Raw genomic sequence first — 18,086 nt, 5'->3', positions numbered from 1 at the left:
GAGACCTATCTTACATTTTTACACAATAAGTGATATGTTTTAGCAAAGGAAATTATTAACTTGTCTTTAGAGAATATTTTTTTTAGTCTCTTGGTGAATTAATTTTCTTCCTGAAAATTTATAGACTAGGCTTATTTTTTATCTACTGTAAGGAATATTACTTTAATTTGAATACATTTCTTCTGGATTTATGGTACATGAAGACTTCTCATCAGTCTTGATTAATAGCTCTATAATTAAAATCAAAGTGTTTCCGCTGAATGTCTTTTGGCAGAAAAGTCTACATATTCACCTTCAGTATGTGATTGAAGTTACATGTCACATATTTCCCAAAATTCAATCAATCAATATTTCCCAAAAAGTCATCTACTCTCCTTTACGATGCCATTTGATCTAAAAGATCGACTTTTACTTCTACTTCAGGCATCTTCACATGATTTGACATCTGATTTTCGTTTTCCAGCAGCAGAATGTAACATAACAGTACCAGTAGTTTTCTGCCTGTTCAAAGCATACACGGCATGCAAAATCCCTTTTTCTGCACATACCCAAAAGGCATTGTGCTTGAAAGCATGGAGAAGGCAAACCTCTCAAAAGTTGAATAACGCTTAGCATTAAGTGTTAGTCTTAAAGTTTTTGTTTTTTCAAAAGGCAAATTCTATAAATTAACTTTCTTTCTTGATTGCTGATTTGTACATTTATGTATATGAGTGTATAAAGTCAGTTTGAGGCTCAAATGTCATCCTCAGACAAACTTGACACTAGCCACGCCATCTATCATGTCACATAGGAATCCCATCATTCACCCTGTGCAGGGATAAGACTTAATAAAGTATCTCCAGTTTGTACATACAAAGTTGCTGCTGGCTGGTGGAGCGAGCTTAAGGAAAGTATAATTAAAATAGCTGGGTCAGTAACTGGAGGGATAGAACCAAGGACAGAATCAGGTGACAAAACCATAGTCCTAGAAATAGATACAAATAAATCAGTAAAAAGCCATAATCTAACAAGCCAGGGTCAAAGTTGAAAGGGATTACACAGCAAACCAGGTCAGGATCTAACAAGTAAACAGAGACTAGTAGATCTTAGCATTTGAGATATACACTATATCTGGCATACCAAACAGCAACTAGAAACTCCAACCACATTTCTGGGAGTTTAAATTGGTCACAGCGGGGAGCACACTGCAACTGCTAAAAAACTGTGTGAGTGTCACAAGTCACAGCCACATCAATATTCTTAACTGGACAGTGTCTGTGCCACTCAGTGATGTTGGCAATACTACCTCTTCTGTTACCAGTGTCAACAGTAGAGTATATGAGGTGGTCCCTGCAACAGAGTCAGACATTACTTTTTCAAGGGGTTTTGAGTTTTGGATGACAAACCTTTTAATAAATAATAACTTTGCTCAAATTAATTTACTTGTTGGGTAAAAGAAGGTCCTCAGCCATGTACTCCCTAAATGAAGGATTTTGTCAATGGAACATATTTATTAAATCCCCACAAGATAAGCAACATTTCACAACAGTTTGAATGGAGCAGTTCTACCACATCAATTAATATTTATTGGATTTATGGACATAGCCTAGAACTTACCGGCATTTGAATATATCCGCCAATCCCAAATTCATTTAATTGAGCAGTAGTGGGCATGCCAGGCCATCTCTCAATCGGAACTTGGAGAATTAGGCATATGAAACTTCAATTGGTGTTCCATACTCACAGATTTCACACATTTTTAGCTGTTGTGTGCATAGTTCGGAGGGTTGTGCACCATGCAGCATTAATGAAAAGCACAGCGTCAGGATAATGTGAATAATTCTGAGAGACAAGCTTATTTCTCCTCATAATATATTAACCACTGTTTGGGAACTTGGCACCTCGGTTATTCTGTAAGAATTAGGCTAGGACAACACGCTGACATTTGACGCGCAGCAGTGATTCTCAGAAAAGTCGTGCAACAAAAACATCTGTGCAACTTGTCTGCGTTTGTTGTCAGGAGATAACTCTATAGTTCTGATTTTGCTGCAAAATAAAACATCCAAGTTGTAGCAACTTGCAAGCAACATGCAACTTACTTTGTCTAGAGCAAGGGAGTCGCTTGTGAATTTGTGAATATTTTAAATATAAGCGGAACCTAAGTGTTACATGTGTTTTTGTTATAAATGTCATCTGAAACCTGCAGCAGAAAATCAGACTCATTTGAAAACATTTGCAGGTCTGTGACATAGTAGCAGAATGTTGCAGATCGCAATGCAACACCATTGGAAATCATTAGATGCAATAGTGCAATGCAGCACTGTATTTCAGTGTGATGTGACAAATGATAGATAGATTGTATTGCATTGCTATGACAAATTGCAGAGGTTAATGCAATTTTAGAAAAGTTAAAAGGAATCTTTTAAATGCAAATATAGAGATGATCCACAGATTAATAACATTCCAATTCTTTCTGGCTGCCTTACCAAAAGTCTGTCTACCAGTAGAAGATGAGCTTTTTTCCTCCTAGAACTGTGGGCAAGTTGTAGAGGTGGGCCCAGAGCAGCTATTGACATCACTCTGTATGCAATGAGCGGCGGCAAAAATCACGCCCCAGTTGTTTGATTGACAGCTTGCTCTTCTGCAAATTTGTCAAACTGGTGCACACCATGCTGTGAGTGATGACTTTAGTTGTTCTGAGCATGCATTTACAGTATACTCAGCTCCCATGAGGAATAAAGTTATGTTTATTTCTGAAGCTGTGATTTAAGTACAGTGTTGTAATGCTATTAATCTGCAGATTAACCACTTATCTGCTGGTTAATAACATTTGAGGACAAGACTGTTTCCCTATAAAAGGACATTCTCAAATTGAATGTTCAACATTACACTGCTTTACAGCTTTTTTCACTACCTGACCACAGGTGAGGAGGCATTCCTTTTTGAGTGACAGTTCTAGTTCTGTAGCTTCATCTTGCTGATGATCTTATGCTATTGTGATTCATTAAAGATCTGTCAGTGCTTGTTCTGATGTTCTGAATACTATAGTGTTATTACTATATTTTTATACAGAGATATGAAGGCGTTGAAGCAATCATAAGGTTCTTGAGTAAGCAATGAATAGGAGAACTGCTCTGGAAAATGATGATGGTGGGAGATGGGGGTTCATGATTTTACAAGACTGATTACAGAAGCTCAGTCAACAACTGAGAGGAACGGGGAGGTTAGCTGCTGTAGAGAAATCAGTGGTCTGGAGAGAGGTGGCTGTTATCTCAGAGGTTAACTCCTTAGGCCAGGTTCACATTGCATTAATGGCCCTGCGTTCAGCAGGATCCATTGCATAGCAGCACCAACGCTATGTAACGGATGCATTAATGCACCCATTAGTCACAATGATACTAACGCATCCAAATGCATGCCAAAATCGGCATGATGCGTTACTTCATGACGCATCCCTGAATGCTGCAGTCCGCGTTCGGGGGAGCGTCATGAAGTAACGCATCATGTCGATTTTGGCATGCATTTGGATGCGTTAGTATCATTGCGGCCAATGGGTGCGTTAATGCATCCATTACATAGCGATGGTGCCGCTATGTAACGGATCCTGTTGAACGCAGGGCCATTAACGCAATGTGAACCTGGCCTTAACCTGGAATGTAACTACTATACATACTCAGCCAAACTCTGGTAGTCCATTTTCTTGGCATGAAGCTGTTCATTATGATAGATAAAAACTCTCATTTTAGGAAAATGAAAGGAAAACAAATGCATACTTGCTTATTTTAATGCTTTCTAATTAATTATACCTATTACCTAACATGGGAATAACCCTGTATGAACCCCAAGATGTAGCCTTGTAAAATTCTATCAAACATTTTCTCTGATTGACTTCTCGAATGCATGTGCCCTGTCCATGAAGACGGAAACAGATAGCAAGGTTTTTAATTAAGTCAATATGATATTTGGTATTTGTTGGAGTAATATGTTCATTGTATAGGAAATATGCAAATTGGTAAAGTTTGTAGGTAATAGAATAATGGCCCCTGCTGACTGCTTGACTGGTTTTGACAGCCGCTTGAATTGCTGGAGCTGGGCACCTGCTTGTTTGATGTACAGGCTGGAGCTCAGAAGGGATCAGTTAAATACTGGCTTTTGCACAGGCTATTAAATTACAGACAGAGGGAACGCAACCAATCTGCTCAGAATCTGACTAGCTGAACCCTAGTAGGGACGCTGAGACTAAAATGATTGACAGGATTTTAGTAAACTGCAGGTCTTATTCAAACTCTCCAAAACAAAACTTTGTTTGTCTTGGGATCAGTGTGGATTAGTTAAAATTCTTCTTTCAGTGCGGAGGGGAAATATCCTTCATTTGCCGGAGAAAGCTCTTTTTCATTCACAGCAAATAACAGCGGTTTTTAACTGAACGGCAAAAGGAAGTTTGACATGAACTTCTGCTACATAGCATTTATACATATCACAACCAGCATAGAAGATGTAAAAGTAATTAAAGGTTAATGCATCTATTACATGGCTTTGTTTACTTGAGTTTTCATTTATTATTCCACTGATTTCCTCCTACACTGTACGTGACAAGATGTCGGCAATATAATACCGTGTTTTGTTTCAATGTAGCAGAAAGAGAATAGTCATTTTGATATGATGAAAAGCTTTCATGGAAGACACATTTGTGCACACTTTGTTGGCACCAGGGGTGGCACAGGGTTTAGGCAATGAGGCGATGATTAAGAGGCCTACAGAAGAGGACCCTTTCTTCCATCTTCAGACAATGGGGCTTGGCAGTGATCAGTCAGTGGAGTGGAGTACTTTCAACTCTGCTTTTTATTTCTCATTGGTGAAGCCAATTGGCTTATTACCCCTGTAGCCTTTTTCATTAACACATTATTACCCAATGTAATTCAAGTACACAAGCCATGGACAAAATAAAATCACAGGATCCATCACCAGCAATAAACCAGATTGTGAACAGTTTCCAGGAAGTAAAGATAAATATATACATAAGAATAAGATATGTACACACAGCATGTTCCACAGATGTGCAGTTGGACTTGCCGCAGATGGGCACAAGGATTATCCCCATGGGCATTATATTGAGTTAATCCTCTAGTTTCCCATGTGGAATCTATTAAAATAAGTATCAAGCTATCTATTTCAGCAGCTGATTTTTGTCTGCAATGTGGCTTAAAATAAATGCAAAAATTTAACATTTCATATAAACTATGTTTATGAAACCCCATCCATAGGCACAGAACATGGTCTATTGTTGGATTTGAACCAGATTTTTGTGCAGCAAATCCATGTCAAATCCTACGCATATGAAAATGCTCTTAGGCCAAGTTTACGAATGTATACAAAATAGTCAGTTTCATCCAGAAAATGTGAACATTTCTTTCTCACATGTAATCCATATGCAGTATGCATGCAATCTGTTTTTTTACAGCAGCAGCTATTAATAATTTACCAAGACCATTTACATTTTTCTATGTTCAAGTATTGCAATAAATTCATTAAAACTACTGAGACTGTATCTGAATTTTTTTTGTCCACTCATAGACTTGAGTGGATAAGTCTTATCTGATACAGAAAAGAATCTTGTGCATGCCTCAACCTTTTTTCACACTTGTATCAAAAGTGAAAAAATTGCTTACCTGAATTGCCTATTGAATTACATTGATCTGTCCATTGATCGCTGTCCGTGTTTTTATAGACTTAGACAAAAAATTAATTCATATGAAAAAGCCGTTAAAATGAGATGAACCCAATACAAAAAATTTTACATTTCATATAGACTATGTTATGAGTAATAAGTTTTTATTGTACTGTGTAGCAGATGGGTAACTGGTGCAATAACTGACACAAGGTGGAGGCATCGTTGTAGCGGTTGGATAAAAATACCAGTCTGGTTGCTGCATTCAGGATGGATTGGAGAGGAGAAAGTTTAATAGAGGGAGAACAATTAGTAGAAAGTTGCAGTAGTCCAGATGAGAATGACACTAAGAGTTTTTGCAGTTTTAAAGAAGAGAAAAATTAGATTCTGTAAATGTTTTTAAGGTGCAGGTGACTTGAGCAACTGAGTGATTGGATCTTGGAAATCAAAGTAAGTTCTGTGTCAAGTATGACACTTTGATAGTGAGTGTGCTGCTTAGAACTTCAGTATCGGGTATAGGTGGGTTAGTATAGGGAGGAAACATTAGAAGTTCAGCTTTGAAGAGATTCAGTGCCGGAGACACAGGCAGAAAATCCTTGGTAATTTGTATTAAGGTAGGGGCAATGTAAGGAGAAGAGGTATATAATTGGGTGCCGCGAAAATAGAAATGATACTGGAAACCAAATTTGCTGATGGTTTGTCCAATAGAGACAGTGTAAAGAGAGAAGAGGTGGCCACCATGGACTGAACCCTTGGGAATCACCATATTAAGGAGAAGAGGGGAGGAAGAATACCCAGCAAAATATATAGTGAAAGAGCGGTCAGAGAGGTAGGAGGAGAACCAAGAGAGAGCAGTTTTTTGAGACCTATAAAGCTGAGCATCGTGAGAAGGAGCTGGTGATCCATGGCGTTGAATGCTGCAGAGAGGTTCAGTAGAATCAGCAAGGAGTAATGAACATTAGATTTAGCTGTTAGTTCAAGACCTTAATAAGGACAGTTCCAAAAGCTTATAAAAATCAGAAATCAAATTGTATAGAGTCAAGAGAGTAATCTAAGAGATGGCAGATTATGCAAGAATTAACCAAACATTTCAAGAGTTTAGAGATGAAAAGAAGATTAGAGACAAGTCAGTACTTAACAGCGCAGTTCTGGTGAAGGGAATTTTTTTTACCAAAGGGGTTATGGCAACGTGTTTGAATGAGGTGGGCAAGATTCTGCAAGATAGATAGATGTTAAAAATTTTATTTAGGTGGGCAGTGACATTTTTAAGGAGATGTGAGGGAATAGGGTCATTGGTGCAGGTTGTAAGATGAGAAGAAGTGATGTGTCTGGTGACTTCTTCTGTAACAGGTTCAAAGATGAAAAGTGAACTTGAGGTGCAGGAGGGAAGGAGATCCAAACTGTGAGGGGATTTTGTGAAAGTATTCTGATGCACTTGTTTGACTTCTTCTTGCCGTTAGTAGCACATAGCTCGTTCTTTATTGAAATATACATGCAATGATAGCAGAACCCATCCGGTGTAACTCTATCAAAAGCACAAAGTGTTTTCTGTTATGCAGAAGCATAAATACAGCCCTGCACATTCTGCATTATTTAGCTATTTTCCCCATTGTACCATTCCAAATGAGACAAGTATTACAGAATAGAGGGGTCATGACACAAGAGGTCCTGTACAGTAAATCTTATTCACCTACACTATTTCTCTTTAGGGATGACAGAAAAAAAAAACAGCCAGGGGCTATTTCTAGGGCAATAAGCCAGAACAGTTTGTGTAGATGTAGAGCATTTTGACCTGCTGATGTAGAATTGCAGAATTGCCTGGCACTAACATATTTATAAATATCTCCCAATGTGTCTCAAGGTAAATGACTTCTTGTTTTGTCAGTCTCATTTTCCTTAAAGTACTTTCACAGGCCGTAGGGTTAAGCTGTAAAAATGGACAGTTAAAGACAGTGAGATTATGATGAGAAGTGAAAACCAATAAAGTTTGTTGATGGAAATTTTGCGCAAATGGAATATGTTTGCCAATGAGTATTGATGTCTCTATAAATCACTTTTACGGCCTTCTAAATTAAACCTTAAGCATTGTGACTGTATGCGGGTCTATCATATGCATTGAGAAGATTTTGTAAAATAATATCCAGCCTAACTCTACTGATATGTTCTGAGAGTTTTATAAATTGGACACTCTGGACATGGAAACATCTAGATAATTATATTGATTTCACAGTTATCTTGGATTTATCTGTGATTGAGGGCTTACAGCTGCTGTGACCAGAATAGATATCATTCAGTTATGATCGCTTCTAAATTCTTTTTTCATTTGCAAAAAGAGCCAAAGTATTAGAGTGAAATGTGTGTGTTGGCAAGCAAAATCAAGATCTGGTTTTAAAGGGAAAATACTGTGTTGTAAATCTGAATGATTATTTTATCTAGAAATATCTGTAATGCACTCTGCATATACATTAAATGATACCTGTGTTCTGCCAAAATTAAATTTATCAATGTAGCGTAGCTAAGATTACCTAGAAAAACTCATCATGATGTGATAGTGTGTAATTCATGGTTTTCAATGGGGTTGTGAGCAAATATATAACTTAACCCCTTCACAACCTTTGACTTATATTTACATCAAAGGCTGTGTCCCTACCTTTGATGTGGGCTAGCATACCAAGCCATTTAACCTGTCATTAAGTGCCTTTAACAGCCGCAAGTGGAGCCGTGTTCCGCCCGCTGCTGTCAACCTGTAAAATTCCCCTGTCAATCACTGACAGCGGGATTTAATATGTGCTGCACAGAAGCACGTCATTACTCTAACCATTGGTTACCTTGTCACATGGGTTATCATTAAGGATGAGCAAACGTTCTCGGTGATACTTGAATATCCAAACATGAAAAAATATAGAAAGGCAGCATTCACTATTTCCTGAAGTGAAAAGAAGTAGTTTATTTCAATTCATATTGACATCCAAAGCGGCATAGTAGCGTGTGAGGGGAGATATGTAGGGAGATGGAAGGATGACGGCCATTTCGATCACAGGTGGCGCCTCTACGTATCCAATCTCACTCAAGTTTCTGGGTGCTCGGATGTGCTCGGCACTCTGTGAGCATTAGCTGGTGCTTGAATTTGAAACTCAAATGCCCACACCACATATTTGGTGACAAATAAATATATGCCGCACGTGATCAAATTTTTTTGGAGGGTTGAAAAAATGTTCTATATTTACATCCATAGAGTATTACATGCCTTGTGGTAAATTTCTGTGGTTTATAACACTCGAAAAAGTGTTGAAACATCTTGATGGATTCAATTAGTCATCCATAGAGTATTAGGTGCTCTCTGTGATATTAGGGTGGTATATAACAATCCAAAAAGCATTGAAAATTTGTCTGTGTTCAATTAGTAATCCATAGAGTATTAGTTGGTTTCTGTTAATTTTCGGTGGTATATAACACACCAAAAAAGAGTTGAAAAATTTATCCATAATCAATTAGTGATCCATAGAGTATTAAGTGCTTTCTGTTAAATTTCTGTGGTGCACAGCACTCAAAAAAGCATTGAAATTTTTTTCTGGATTTAGTTACTCATCTAAAAAGTATTAAGTGCTTTCTGTGACATTAGGGTCGTATACTGTATAACACTCCAATAAAGAGTTGAAAAAATTGTCTAGATTCAAATAGTCATCCATAGAGTATTAAGTGCTTTCTGTTACATTTTGTTGGTAATTAACACTCATCAAAACAGTATTAAGTGCTTTATGTTAAATTTCCGCAGTATATAACACTCCAAAAAAGCACTGAAAATTTTATCAGAATTTAAATAGTCATGAATAGAGTATTAGGTGCTTTCTGTGACATTAGGTGGCATATAACACTTTAAAAAAAGCATTGAAAAATTTGTCTGGATTCAATTAGTCATCCATAGAGTAATAGGTGCTTTCTGTTAAATTTCTGTGATATATAACACTCCAAAAAAGTTCATATTTTTTATGGATTCAATTAGGCATCAATACAGTGTAACGCAGTTCTGTTTACATTACGGTGGTATATAAAACTCCAAAACAAGTTCCATCATTTTTTATGGATTCATTTAATTGATGGCACACTGGGTAAACATTGTGGATGCTGGGGCCAAGTCACACCCTGGAACGGCACATGTGCTACCGATGCCAAGGATTGAGGGCCCTACTTCTATCAGGGTTTCCTCCACCTACAAAAGTTCCTACACAACATAGAAAAAGATTTTCCAGCGTCTCCAGGAGATAAAATAACAATTGCTTTATTGAAAATATAAAATCTTCTTACCATCAAGTAAAAACAGCATAAAGAGGCATATGGAGGGGAGCACTTTCCTACGCATTTCACCCTGAAAGGGCTTAATCATGGAATGCATTCACAAGCTTCGCCCTGTCTCTCTTAATTGGATGAGGTGTATTAAAGTGCAATTGCAACCCGGGGTCCACCGTGCAGAGATTTATAAAGGCCCCGGCTCACATAGTGAGATCGCTAGCGAGATCGCTAATGTGTCACTGATTTTATGACGCAACAGCGATCTCACCAGCGATCTTGCTACATGTGACACATAGCGGCGACTGGCCCCCCGCTGGATATCACTGATGGTGCTCGAATGTCCTGGGACATTTTTTCATCTTCAGCATCCCGCTGGCCAGCATGCATCGCTGTGTTTTACACCGACGAGAGACCTCATTGGCGCCGCAGAACTCAGGGACGCAGGTTGGAATCATTCAGAATAGCTGCTGTGTGACAACGCACCAGCGATCCTAACCAGGTCGTGTCATTGTCAGGATCGCTGGTGCATTGTTGAAGAGATCAGCCTGATTGGCAGCTTACTAGCGACCATGTAGCGACACACCAGCGATCCCTTCCAGGTCGTATCATTGTCGGGATCACTGGTGAGTCGCTATGTGAAATGGGACCCTAACTGCTGCTAGTGTGAACAATAGCGGAATGAAGCAGCAAGCGTTCACATTAATCATACTGCGTTAATTCCACACAGTATGAACAGAGCGTGGAACACCCAGCTCTGTTAACTTTATAGAGAGGTAGTGCAAAAGTGTTGAGCTTGCGCTGTACGTGATGCTAAGTCAAGAGAAATAACTCAAACTAGGTACAAAACCCTCATTCTCAGGAGAAAAAATGAGTCAAAAAATGCCAAAAAGGATTATTAAAGTTTATTATTCCACATATAAAATTAAAAATCTTAAACCATATACCAAGAAAAAATACATATGTATATGCATAGAACATGGGTTAAATAACAACTGCGATAGACTCTAAAGATTTTCAACAGTGGTCAAAGATAAAGTCAGGAATGCTAGTGAGCAATGCAATTTAGAGAGGAATATGAACAATTGCATATGACTTCATAACAAAATCACAGGATCTACAGAGAGTCCATAATGTTTCTATACATGCACCTTTTCCATAGAAGCACAAATTGCCCTATATATTAACTACTCAATATGCCATTACTCCCCTCCACTATGCTTTCCAATCATAACCACAGTTTCTAATGAAATAACAGATAATTACCCATAGTAAATGCTCCGTGCTGCCTTAGCCTCGGCCACATCGCACGATACGCGTATGACATCGCTTCCCCACGCTCCCTGTGGTTATGAAACTGTGGTTCCTGCCTTATGTTATTAAAACATGATCCTGAAAAGGCAAAAGTGTTCTTGGGGAAAACAATTCCATAATATGGCACTATGAACAGACATCATATGAGGGCAGATATAGGATTAGTAGTGTAGTGGCAGGAGCACTATGTCAGGTGGATGAGATGGTATTAACACCAAACCCCAACCAAAGTCACCAAAAAGGAACTAAGGACTGAAAGTTTAAAATATTCTAGTACAAGGTATTATTTGAGTCATATTGAATACCATGTGCAGAAATGTTAATTCTACAGCTCATTTTATTAATTCACTATATTTTAGTCTTCACTTAAATGCTGGGGAACAGTACAGTTTTATGGTGAGAATTAAATTGATGGCGAATGTAAGCTGTTTTCACACATGTCTTATTTAGCAAGTGACAGCTCAGGTGCCTCCACTCTGGTCCATAAAAATCGCAGCTGCCAGCCCCCTTCATCTCATCTTCAGCAATGCACCTGCCACTTCACTAATTTATGCTGCTCTCACCACTAAACTCCCAGTTCTTGTAGAATGAGATTCAGCATTCTTATTTTTACCTATAAATGCTTTAATGATGCTTATTTCTTCCTGTTTCCTACCATTAGCTAATAAACCGAAGTTTTTAAAAGTGAGTGAATTTTTCACCGTTATAAAAATCCCGTCCTTCACAGGGCACATGAGTACCAAACTTTCCTAGATATGTGTTACGGTAGATTAGAGCCATTGTGTCTATAGTAGTAGATGGAGATGCTGTGATTATTTACGCTACACCTACCAAAAGCTGAATTTCTCATACATACAGAAGTGTCCGCAATTAGGTCTCGTTCAGATGTCATTTTTTTTACCTTTGAGAGAAATAGAGTTTAATCAGTGATTATTATCAGTCTCATAAGATTTTGTGTTGTTTGAATTTCATCAGAGTTCGGTCACAGTTTTATCAACTTTTCTTATTTGTGAAAAAAAAGTTTCTCCATCTTCTCTTATCTATCAGTCCAAGAAAAACAAACAACACTTGGATGGCATCCGGATGCTGTCCAATTTTTTAATTTATCCATACACTCGCATTACTGAGTTTATTTAGGCAGGTCAATATAAGACAAGTCACTGTGATTTTGAATGGACCACTTGGTCTGCAAAAAATCATAGATATGTGAACAGCTTTATAGACTGTCATAGGTGTAGTGAATGACTGGGCTGCCAAGGGCCCACCAGTAACTAACTCCAGGGCCCCACTTTTCAGCTCCATTCAAATATGACATTATCCTCAATCACAAATTTATATAGGAATGAACTGGGCAGATTATTACATGAATACAATGCTGCCTTCGTCTGTACATAGTGATTCAAGTATATTGTGCCAAGTACTGCTCATTTAAGAGGGTGTTGGCCCACCGGAGGATTCTCCTTTTCTCCTGCTGGCCAGTCCAATCTTGGGTATGAGTGCTTTCCAAGGAAAACACATATAGAACTCATATGCAAAAACTGACAACTGAATGAGCCCTTACTCCAATTTCTCACAAACAATGCAAATATAACACATTATTTTGAAATGTGAAACCATGGACTTGCTGCAATTCACATGACAACCACTAGGTGGTTACACAGAGACACACACATAGCATAAACATCTCTTGTAAAGTATCACAAAATCATGTTTCAGTTAGTTTTTCACTTTTTTCAGACCTGGTTATCTCATACCACTCATTTTAAAATATTTTTAACACAAACGAACATATGCATTCATCCCTATAGGGGAATTGTATTATTACATGGCAGCATTTAAGATAGAAGGCTGTGCATGTAATACATGAATGGCATAAGTCTGCCAGATTGGAAGCTGTTATAGATTTATTCTCTGTTTCTGGCTCATGTCAATGGGTCCATGATGTCCATATGCTTTAACACTTAGTGGCAAGGGAATGTCTTCATTAGGTAATGCCTATAAGGTATGAGCCAATATTGACTGTAGCTAAGACTTACACTTTAAGTATCTGTTTTAGCATCAGCCATGTATTTATGTTGCCCAAATATAATTTTACATTATAATTTTGTCTTTCCCTTCAGTGTTTGTGTTGGTTGGTGTCAATCAAAGTTCTTCTTTTGTGTCGATGTAGCGTACAATTATATCTTCCCAGCTGTGTGGTGCCGCAGAATATAATGACAAGATCTGAGCAAATGATAATAATACTCATACAAATAAAAGTCATAATGGCTCTATGATGACCGCAAGCAGCATGCAGTGAAGAGTCCCATGGATGAATAGTGTATGGAGGGAATAAAGCCGGCAGTATATCTATTAGCGCACACAATTTAATGTGCAAACCCACAAGGGAATCCAATTCATCTCTGGAGCTTTCACCTGGGAATACTGACACAGTCCATTGAGAAAGTTCTGTTACAGGCTATTCTAAATTACTGAGGTATAAAAGTTAATCATTTCCTATAGTAAAAAGGAACCAAATAGAAGATATACGGTACTTTTATGAATAGAAGTTAGTATAGGTTTAAATTCAGTATATTATGCAGTGTATAAGTGTCAGTCTGGGGTGCCAAGAGCCCAGCAGTAACCAAATCCAGGGCCCCACTTTTCAGCTAAATGCAAATGTGACATTATCCTCAATCACAAATTTATACAACAATGAATGGGGTAGATTATTAAATGAATATGATGCTTCCTTTGTACATAGTGATTCAAGTATATTGTGCCACGTACTGCTCATATAACAGGGTGGTGGCCCTCTTTTGTACAGAGCCCACCAGAGGATTCGCCCATTCTCCCGTGGGCCAGTCCATCCCTGCATTACAGTACTGCTGCAAGAGAATAATTCTTGAAGCCAAATCGGCAGAAAATTGTTATGTTTTTGGCAACTTGGGTTTTATGTAACATCCTGTCAATCATCACCCTCAGAGGTGATGAGAGGGGGGGAGAGCTCACCCCCAAATCCCCCAAATGCTAATAACATTAAAAATAAGCAGATCTGAAGATTTGTTTAAGTTTATAATAAAATTGAAATTGTATCAAATATGCATTATTATTCTCTGAGGTCTATCCAAACCCCAGAGCATAAAAAAAAGCTAAAAAAAGTTTAAAAAATCCTACGCGCTTAGCCATCACCTTTCCCAGGAAATGCAGACATGCTATGCCCAATTGTCTTCTTAAGCAAACAAGCAAAAAAATTTGGATTACAAGAAAATCTGATTTTTTGTGTGTAATTAAGGTAAACTTGACTGGCCTCAATCGATTTGCTCATTTCTACTGCTAATCTATGTGTCTAGTATATTATTTTAGTGTTCCTAATAGCTTAATGGTATAATAATGTTTGTGCCATTTTGGCAGCTAAGAGTAAATGATATGTAGCTATAATATTCTGCCGTTAAGGGGCCTTTACACATAGCGATATCGCTAGCGATATCGCTAAAGCGTCACCGATTTTGTGACGCAGCAGCGACATCGCTAGCGATATCGCTATGTGTGATACTTACCTCCAACTGGCTCCCCCGCTGTCTGTCGCTGATCGCGCACGATCGTGCAGCTCCATTTCTCGTCGGGCGCTTCCTGCTTGCACCAACGAGCGACACGTGGACGCGGGCGGGAGGGCGTCAGGATCGCTGCGTCTGAAAGGTAAGTAACGACCACTGCTGCATTGCTACATCGCTGTGAGATCTGCCTGTGTGGCAGCTCACTAGCGACCATTTAGTGATGCACCAGCGATCCTGACCGGGTCGCATCATTGTTGGGATCGCTGGTGCATCGCTAAATGTAAAGGGGCCATTACACATGGTGTCTTAAGATGGCAGATCCACTTAAATGAACACTCAAGACAACAGATATAAAGTCTTATCTTGCAGCCTCAAGGCCTAAAGGCGTGGAAGGTGATAGGGACTTCAAGTTACACCTTAGAGAAACGTTGTGTCATAATGGGACACCCTTCAGGCTCTGTAATAGGCATACACAGTGTATCCATCTTGGCTACAATTTTCCTTTAATTATTCTACTTGTTATACTATACCTGGCCTCTAGGTTTGCACATTATAAAAAAAAATAAATCCTTGAAAAGTATTACACTTTTATAATGCTTTGCATTTAGAGATAAATGAATTAAACGAACTTCGAATTTACCTGTTTGTGCGGATTTTCATGGAAAATTCATTTTGTATTCTTCGCAATATTTTGATGCAATAATGCATAATAAATGTAATATGTAAGCAATAAAAAAATTCTTATACTCACCTCACAGCTCACCTTTTTGCCCTTCCCCTCCTCACTGTCACCTGCTCAGAACTCATTGCATATTCTGATCTTCGCCGCTCACGCTAAATTCACCGGGCCACTCACATTGACTCAAAACTTCCGGCTCTGATGAGGCCTGGGAGGATTCTTCGCAAGCACGTGAAAGGTCACAATGCTATGATGTTGCATTATGCACATTGACCTTTAACGCTGCATGCATGGAACCATACTAGGCCTCATCACAGCTGAAAGTACCAGCTCAATATGAGAAACCTAGGGATTTTTATCGCTCACAGCCAGGATAGATGTAACAAGAATCAGACAGGTGACAATGAGGATCGGAGGGGCTGAAGAGGTGAGCAGTAAGATTACTATCAGGGTTATCTTTTTTTTTACATTTTGATGGCCCTATATGGATCAGAAAATTTGAGGCCAGCAGACACTATTTTTCTGAATCCTTGTGGAAGCAAATAGGGAATTTTGTAAAATTCGAGAAGAATTGAATTCCGCTGGGATTTTTCCATTCATGTCCACTTTTATTTTTGTTGTAAGTAGAAGTTTATTGCAGAAGGGTTCAAAATGATAATTAAGAACAATTTAGTTGATGAGATGAAAACAAAGCATTACATAGTGACCTCTGAAATTAGTGTTCTGTATGAAGAATATCTGCGCAGGGTCTTCCAATTAAAGCAACGCTTTGTAGCCCAAATTCACTCTAGGTAATAGTAGAACATCCTTAGCATTCCCTCAATAACATTAGCAAACCCAATTTTTTAAGGTTCTTTTGAAAGCACATATTGTATATTGTGTTCTGTATTCCTTTGCAATTGCTAATTAATACATAAAAATGCCACTTTGTGATAGGAACAATTTAGACCGATTGATGTAGGAAGAACAATGTGAACAAGTGAAGGCGTTTCAATGTGAAAAATAGAATTAACATTAACATCTTGCAATACATATATATTTTTGTTGGGGATATAAGAACTATACAGTAAATCTAATGCTACAGAGAATGTGCTAAATAAGGCAGAGAAGCCGTGGAATGAACAGTCTAATTCTAATTAATTAACCTTTCCCAGATGTTCTGTGTTCTTTGGGGAAAACAAAATGTGGAGTTGCAACCTTTAACATGCAATTATCTTGCACATCAACTCTGTCACAAAATATTTAGAAAGCTTCAGTTTCTGCTACAGCACCATAAAATTAAGCAGTTTAATAGCTGGATACGAGGGCTTGTGTAAAACCTTAGATTTGTGAATATTTTGAATTGGACTTCATTAAATATACAGGTTAGCAGCCAAGAAAAAAAGTCTTTGCTTATGTCAGTCGGGTCATCTGTTCAAGCTGTGGGGTTTCTTTATGTATTTTTTTTTCTAGCTGATGCAAATACCACTGTTCTATTGAATCTGCCATTGTTTTTCTTTATTTTTGTGCCTCTCAATTCCTGATATATGGCTCCTTCTCTTTATATATGTCTTTGCTTTTAAACCACCTGGGCCTAGTCCTTGTCTCAAAATGTTGACCATAGAAAAGAGTTGATAACTGTGCTGAAAAAAAACTAGATTTATGCATGGGGTAGATAAAAAAATCTCAAAAAAGTAGCCTTAAAGAGGTTGTCCAGCCTCAGGCTACTAGTCTGCACACACTCTATGTGACTGCAGACTTGAGAATTCTTATATTGCATGCACTGCTTGCTGTGAGAGCAGGCAGGCGGGGGAAGTCTAATATGGGATTATGCTTACATGTGGTCACATACCAGCTAGATGGGCACAGACTTACTCAATACAAGTATATTGAGAGAGGTCTGACAAGTCTAGTTGGAATGTGGCTGTGAATATGCATATTACATACTTGCAGTCACATTGCTCCAGGCAATGACGCCAGCACCAGAGAATCTCCACTGTGTGCAATGCACACAATGTGATGATTCACAAGTCTACAATCACATAGAGTGACTGCAGACTTGTAGCCTAAAGCTGCACAACCACTTTAAAGAAACAAAAGAAAAACATCAGATTCAAGAGAACAGAAGTATTTACAGCAGGTAAAATAAAACCAGATCCTTTTTAAAAGATAGATTGTGTAACTTAATGTTTAATTACACAAGGTGCTGTGATGCTCTGTTAGCACTTCAGTTTCAAGTCCCAGCATCTTCACTTTTGGTTCTGTACTTGACACACAATCATCTGTGGAAGCATATGATAACAGTAGAATATGGGTGAGGCTGGATTCCTTGCTCACTTAAATAGCTAAGCCAGGCCCCTTCTCTATTTAGGCATTGGAAGTGAAGCAGCTCAGACCAGGGGATGGTCCTGAAGAGAATGGGGGACCTGGCCTAATTAAACTACTGTATATCAGTAAGTTATTAGTAATGTTTTCAGCTCATGTGTGATTTTTTTTTGTAATGAACACCTTTTTTCCAACCACTAGTGTGATTACATTGGACTGCACACATCATTTGTCTTCAGTTGCCGTAGGTGAGTACAAATGGTCTGTGTCTGGTATTATAGCTTCATTCCAGTAAATTTTAGAACAACTGCTGGTATAC

Source organism: Dendrobates tinctorius, unplaced genomic scaffold, assembly GCF_039654945.1.
Source record: "Dendrobates tinctorius isolate UK_male_01 unplaced genomic scaffold, ASM3965494v1 ptg000084l, whole genome shotgun sequence".
NCBI lineage: Eukaryota > Metazoa > Chordata > Amphibia > Anura > Dendrobatidae > Dendrobates > Dendrobates tinctorius.
Note: the sequence above shows the minus strand (reverse complement) of the source record.